Source organism: Rattus norvegicus, chromosome 6 (assembly GCF_021556685.1).
Source record: "Rattus norvegicus strain SHRSP/BbbUtx chromosome 6, alternate assembly SHRSP_T2T, whole genome shotgun sequence".
Classification (NCBI taxonomy): Eukaryota; Metazoa; Chordata; class Mammalia; order Rodentia; family Muridae; genus Rattus; species Rattus norvegicus.
In genome coordinates, this window is record NC_141539.1 from 41,735,445 (window position 1) to 41,742,500 (window position 7,056).

General features: G+C 45.4%; 1 long non-coding RNA gene across 4 annotated transcripts in view; it reads left to right on the forward strand.

Annotated features, from left to right (window-relative positions):
• The first annotated feature begins 6,949 nt into the window (after nt 1-6,949).
• Nucleotides 6,950-7,056, forward strand: part of LOC134479117 (uncharacterized) — a 60,885-nt gene continuing 60,778 nt past the window's right edge. Inside the window, exon 1 of one of the 4 annotated variants that reach the window (XR_015622271.1) lies at nt 6,950-7,056. This exon is cut by the window's right edge and continues 58 nt beyond it. This is a non-coding gene — a long non-coding RNA (uncharacterized LOC134479117). The other 3 variants (XR_015622270.1, XR_015622269.1, XR_015622272.1) reach the window with 3 other exon arrangements.

The window sequence follows — 7,056 nt, forward strand, 5'->3', positions numbered from 1 at the left end:
ATTTATTCCATGCATATTTAAGTCATGTATTAGATGCCTAATGTTTGAGTATTAAGGCTGAAGTGGTGAATAGAGCCAATTGTCTGCTCCCAAGAGCTAACAAGTCAAGAGGAGCAGATATTTACAAAGCCCATTTAGAAGGTCACCTTGGCCTTATAAGGGCCAAGCCAAAAGTCATATTCCCTCTCATCTCCCAACTCTGTGGGGACAATTTAAAAATTGACAGTGTGATCCCAGATTAACATGGCAGATGCATAGATTAGCTCAGTGGCAGCCCTTAGCTTGCATCCTGAGGACCAGGTGTGACCCCACCAACACTGCAAAATAATCATCATCATCATAATATAAAAACTATAAAAGTAAAGAAAAAATTATAAAAGTAGCTGAGACCCTAACCTAGTCATGGAAGATTCCATCCTTCCCTGCTAAAAGCCAAAAGAGCTATGAAAAGCTCCTATCACATGCATATAAGTTCAGAGTTTATTGATTGATGGGCAGCACCTGTTTGGAATCTGTCAGCATCCTCCTGAGGTTCACAAAGGAGGCCTTGTTATCTCTTCTCATCTCTTTTTTTTCCTGAGCTAAGATCCCTCTCTGTAACCCAAGCTGGCCTGTGATTCAAGATAAGACCCCCTTAGGAGGGGATTACAGGTGTATGTCCACTCCTGGTGGTGTCAGCCCCTTCTTACAAAGCCAGAACCTGAGGCTTGGGTAGGAAAAGGCAGTTTAGAGAGGAGCCAGGCTGTTGCTCTAAGGCATTAGGTCAGGCTTTTTACACATACTATACTCCACAATGATTTTTCTTGTTGTCTTGTTGTTGTTGTTGGTGGTGGTGGTGGTGGTGGTGGTGGTGGTGGTGGTGGTGGTGGTGGTGGTGGTGGTGGTGGTGGTGGTGGTTTTCATGACAGAGTCTCATTAGACAGTCTGGGTGTCCTGGAACTTGCTCTGTAGACCGGGCTGGTCTCATATTCATATAAATCAGTCTGTCTGTGTCTCCCAAGTGCCACTATGCCCAGCTCAGAAAGCACTTTCAAAGCACGTAAAGAAAGTTGTTACTTCATAGGTAGATAATAAATACTAGGAAAGAAGTTTATTATTTGCAACACATCTTCAAATAGTTAAAAAGAAAGAATGTATATAAACAACACACACACACACACATACACATACACACACACACACACACACTGGTGGTGGCAAATACAGCAAGCTAAGATGTTAATAGCTGCCACTAGATGAAGAATACACAGGGTTCATTGTACGCTTCTTTCGATTCTTACACAGTGTGAAATTTTTCAGACTGAAATGTGGAAGAAGTCCCCTTTTGAATGAGGCCACCCTTCTTGGACTTCCTTCTCTTTCTGAGCACTCTGTCCTTGCACAGACACCCCTCTTGCTGCCAGGCACACCCCTCCAAGTCTTAACCAACCATGGTTACTGCTACAGTCATATCTCTTTGTCAATCCCTGTGGACCCAAGGCCCGCCCTCAGAAGCACAGCTCCGGCTGACAGTACAGACTCTCACTACTCTCACTGTACACTCAGAGTAGAGGCCAGGTTTTCTCTACATCCCAGCAAGTGGAGCCAGCAAACAATGAACATTGTCTCTGATCATAACTTCCAAAGCCTTTTCCATAGGCAACAGTGGGCATTGTGTTTCTATAAATCAACCTCAAGCTTGGAGGGAAGAAACTGAGCTAGGTGAAAGAGTTACATTATCATAGGTTCAAATCCCTTTCTGCTTTATGGCCTAATTGAAACTGGTATCTGTCACTTGACCTCTCTATACCTCAGGTTTCCCCTCAACATGAAAGGAGACAATACATTCTTGCAGATTAGAAGCTTCGACATGACACATATAATGTACTTGACTTGGGGAGTGGGATGTAGTCTGGTTGACAGAATGTTTACTCAGCATTCATGGAGCTCTGGGTCCAGTTCCCTGTACTTGGAGATAGAAAGAGAAGGAGCAGGCGTTGAAGGTTATCCTCAGCTACATGGGAAATTTGATGGAAGCTTGGGCTATCTACCACCCTGCTTAGGAAAATAAAAGGAGCAAACAACGTATTTAACATGGTACCCAGCATCCAAGGGGATGGAACATCTTCCTCCAAGGATACTGGGCGCTATCCTCTTACCAAGTCACTGGGCTCTCCCAGGAAGACTCGTGTCACCCAAAGGAACTAAAGACAGAGTAAGAAATGTGTAGCCAGATGAGTACATGTGTATTTATGTGAGTGCCAGTGTGAGTGTAAATACAGATATGGGATGTAGATTTAGACGATACAGGTGATGATATATAGATGTGGATGTCGATACAAGTAAATATAGATAGGTTGATGATATGAGCCACCATGTTCCTCTGGATTGGTCAAACCACCCAGCCACCTGACAGGGAGCCTGTCTCACTGGCTCCCGACAGGATTATAAATCATTTATTTCATTATGAATTTGAGGAGCCGCTGTGTGTTTGAAGTGGGATTTGAAGCAAAAAGAAATGGGCAGATTAATGGAGCTTGAAGAAAGCTAAGTATCCCTCTTCGCTCCTGCCAGAGCGCACAGTCAGCTGGCAGCTGAACAGCGATTGAAAAGCACGTCTCTCAATTAAACGCAATTCCTCTCATGTGCTTCCTGCTGGCTCTCGCCTACATTAATTGCATCTGAGTCCACCCACCAGCGTTCAGGGCTGCAAAGGGGTCTATGTTTCTACAGGTCTCTCAGTGCAGAGCTAAAGGCTTCAATGTCACCTGAGCACACATCACCCAACACACTTCTTCTGTCGTCTCTACCTGCAGGGTCTCCATGCCATCCTCTGCTGGTAAAATTTCTGCTCTGGCCAAGCTATGAAGCTGACTGGCCTTGTTATCAGACTGCTCTGTTGCTCTGTCTCCCATTCTAAATTTCCTGAGAGCACAGAATGTATCATCTCTGAAGCCTGCAAATGTCTGTTGTTCAATAAAACTTCTGTTGACCAACTGAGTGGGTAAATAGCACTTTTTGCTTAAAGAAAAATCTCAGGGGGAAAAAAAAACAATAAATATGTTTTCCAAGGCCTTCCAAGCTCAAGAACAAGAGGAAGACATACATAAAAAAATAAAGAAACAAATGTATTTCCCTTTTCTGTGTATGAGTTTTGCCTGTGTGCATGTCTGTGTACTGTGTTCACGCAATGCCTGAAGAGGTCCAAAGAGGGTACTGTAACCCCCAGAACTGGAGTTATGAGCCATCCAGTTGGGTGCTGGGAAGTGAATTCAGGTCTTCTGCAAGAGTAACTGGTGCTTGTAACCACCGAGCCATCTCCAGCCCCAGAAGCCTGCTTTTCTGATCTTGTTTCCAAACTGCTTCCTCTTGACTTCCAAAACACACCCTTCCACCACTGAGCCACCCTGACCTGGGTATCTTCCATTCTTCTCATTTAGTGAAATTTCAACTAAACTAGGGTTTAGTGTCCTCAGGAGACATTTAGGACATTTAGCCATCTACCCCCACCAAGATCATCCTGGCTAGACCAGATCAAGACAAAGATGTCCTAGAGATCCCATGGACAACTCAGATATGTCCCCAGGACAAGGTTCCAAGCAGGTGAAGAGGACCAGAGGAGAGCTCCACAAGATAGGACAGTAGATGGGCTCTGAGCGTCAGTGGTTCTAAAAGGCACATTCAACAGCCAGCCTAACCCCAGGAGATGCAGTGTAGACAGGGAACCTGCATCCTCACATGATGGGGCCTAATCATACCTGTTGCATTCATGGTTATTGTGAGTCCCTAATCATTCTCCCTCACAGTATCCTGGCTTGGAAGTAATCACCCAATCAATCTAATTGCAGGGACAATTGTCTGCTTTAGTAAAGACAATTTTCTGTTTCTTTCTTGTGTGAGAATGGACATAAGGTGATGTGTATGTACATGTGTATGTGTGTGTGTGTGTGTGTATGTTTGTCTGTGTATGTCTGTGTGCATATACAAGTGGAGACCAGAGGTTGATGTTAATATCTTCCTCAACTATGTTCCTCTTTCTCTTCCCCTTCTCTCTCCTCCCTCTCTTTCGTCTCTTCTCTCTCTCTCTCTCTCTCTCTCTCTCTCTCTCTCTCTCTCTGAATTCAGATCTTGATTGTTGATTTGGCTAGTCTGAATAGCCAGCTTACATCAGGGATCAGGAACTCTCTCCCTCCCAGATGATGGGATTGCAAGTGGGCTAGCACGTCCACCCAGCATTTATCTGGGTACTGGAACTCCAGCTTCTTCACATTTGTGTTTCAAAAGCTTTGCACAGTAAACCATCTACTCAGCCTCAAGACAGGATTTTCCACCAATAAGAGCTATCTGTTCAAGGAACAAGACCGTATTAACCCCTAGGGCCCAGCACTGAGCTAGGTGTGAGGCCTACACATGGGGAATATTCACACGTAGCAGCTGAATAAATGGCTCTCAATTCATATCTTCCAAGCTAGGCTGGGTCAGGACAGGGAGGCCCAGCGAGCCCATGGATGATTCAGATATTCTCCCAGGACAGGCTCCCAGGAAAGCGAAGGGTTGGGGAGGGCCAGAGTAGAGAGGCCCACAAGATAAGTTACTGATGACTCTGAATGTTAAAGGAAAGAGATTCCCTTGTATCAGAAGCCTCACAGGGGATTTGAGCACCATATGGGAAGTTAAACTGTGATATCTTTTAGGGATGTTACATGCAGGTCAAGTTCAAAATTATATATATATATATATAATCTGAGCCTGTGATCACAGCACTTCCTAGTAGAGGTAAAAGGATTGGGAGGGAAAACCAGCCTCAACTACATGGTGAGTTTTAAGGCAATCCCAGCATATAAGAAAGACAGAGGAAGAGGGAGGGTCAGGGAGAAAAATGAGAGATTTTTTAAAAGAAAAGGAAAGGAAAGGAAAGGAAAAAGAAAAGAAAAGAAACAAAAAGAAAAGAAAAGAAACCAGACCTGCTGGTACATGTCTGTGAATTCAGGGTCCAGAAGGCTGAAACAGGACCACCATTGGCTTGAGGCCAGCCTGGGTAACATAGCAACTTCCAGGTCACCTTTGGCTACATAATGAGACCTCATAGCAAAACAATACAGAAACAAAAACCACACACACAACAAAGAACAAGATTAAAGAGCAAACTACAGAGCAGTAGACAGACAGCTCGAGTCAGCCAGTGAGATGAACAAATTAACCTGTAGCCTGTGTACAGTTACAAAGAAATGGTCGCCAACTCCTTCTTCAGTTTCTCAATCAGCAAAGTATGTGGAAGAATGCTGGGCTCAAAATAGAGTTGAGGCAACTTTGGAAAATTAATACACACAGAAGCCTGCCTATTGTTTCTATGGTTATGGTGGTGCTGATCCAGGGTTTTGTCCTGCAAACGAGGGGAGATCTCTGGGAGTGGTGGCTGAAGACCTGCTTCTTCCCAGTAAAGGCTGTGGAAGGTTAATCAGATGGTGAGCCCAGTCACCAAGATTAAGAGAAAGAAAATCCCTCCAACCGCCTTTGAATTCCAGTTATGTGTACGTTTTCTTTGAACTGGCGATTCGACTCTCTCTCTCTCTCTCTCTCTCTCTCTCTCTCTCTCTCTCTCTCTCTCTCTCTCTCTCTCTCTTGGAGAGAGAACAAAGCGGGTGGTGTGGAACTCAAATCTCATTTACAACTTAATTTTGAAACTGAGGAGATTTGCAATGTTGGAAAGGCAGGGAGCAGGAAATCAACTTCAGAGTAATTGCTCCATCGTCTTTTAAACATAAGGCGGTGCACTGCTATTTTTGCTGATGTATTCAAATGAGAGGATGCCACAGCTGCGGGGTGTCTAAGGGATCAGGGATGGCACCGCCTGCAGACTGGGAGGAAGTCGTGGGCCAAAGTGAGTCTGTCTCCCTACTCCAGCAAGCTGGAGGCCAGAGAAGAGTGAGATTTCCCCAGCTCCTGTCACATGCTGGAGAATGCCGGGGAACACAGGGTAGAATAAGGACTCAGAGCAGTGATCTTGCTACACAACATTACACTGTGTTTACAGAGGTACAAAGGCACCCACCAGGACAATGCCCATGTTGGGGAGGGCAATTTCTCAGGAACTTCTACATTGTCCAAAAAGTTCCCACTACAAAAACTCCTGAGCCTAGAAAGCCACATGTGACATATATGTCCATTGAACAGACAAGTAAGTTGAGGCCAAAAGGCATCACCTATATATTCTAAATTCCATGAGACCCCTAAAACCCATTTTCATTGCTAAGGGCTCTCATTAAAGATGGCTAACTCAGCACCCCAGAGAAGGCCATTCTGATTCCCACTGTGTCCTAAACTTGACTTCTCTGGCTGTGCTCCACATCCAAGAAGGCTAAACCCCCAGCCCAGCTCTGATGCCAACCAGAGAGCTCTCACTTTCCATTTTGTCAGGTCAACCTAGAAGTTTAATTGTAGAAGTTTAAATGAACAAATACCAAAGAAAACACTGAGTCTTCCGAGGCTCCGCCCTGTTATGGTGTGCTCCGCCCTGTAGGTATTTGAACCTTGCTATCCACAGATGCTTCTGCAGGTCTGACCACAGTGCTAACTGATCGCTGGGTTAACGTGATACTGTTGGAATAGCACCATCCAGTTTTCCAGCTGTTGCTGTGTCCGCTGGTGCAGCAAACGGTTCTGAATGCTGCAGGAGACCCAGATGCAGGCAGACCAGGCCCATGGGGCTTCCTGACAGCTTGTCTACATTGGGCACATTGGAATAAGTTGTCCCCTCTGCTGCTGTCTCTCTATTAGCAGTCTCAGTCAGGGCCATTCCGATTAACCCTTCAGAGCCACTCCACTCTGGGCATGCATGTGCTCTGTTCTTTTCGCTGATTTAATTAACATAATATAATGGAAATAAAATAATTGAAGGGGCTGCCACTTCAGAAAAGATCATCACGGGGCTGCTTGGGAGGCATTGTTGCATGGTTTCCAGGCAACACCAAAGAGGCCCTGAGAGGGGCTGGTGGTGGTCCCCGAAGCAGCCAGACGGCTGGGCCTCACCCCACAGTCCTAACACAACCGGTTGAGGCCTGGCTATGTAGACCTAGA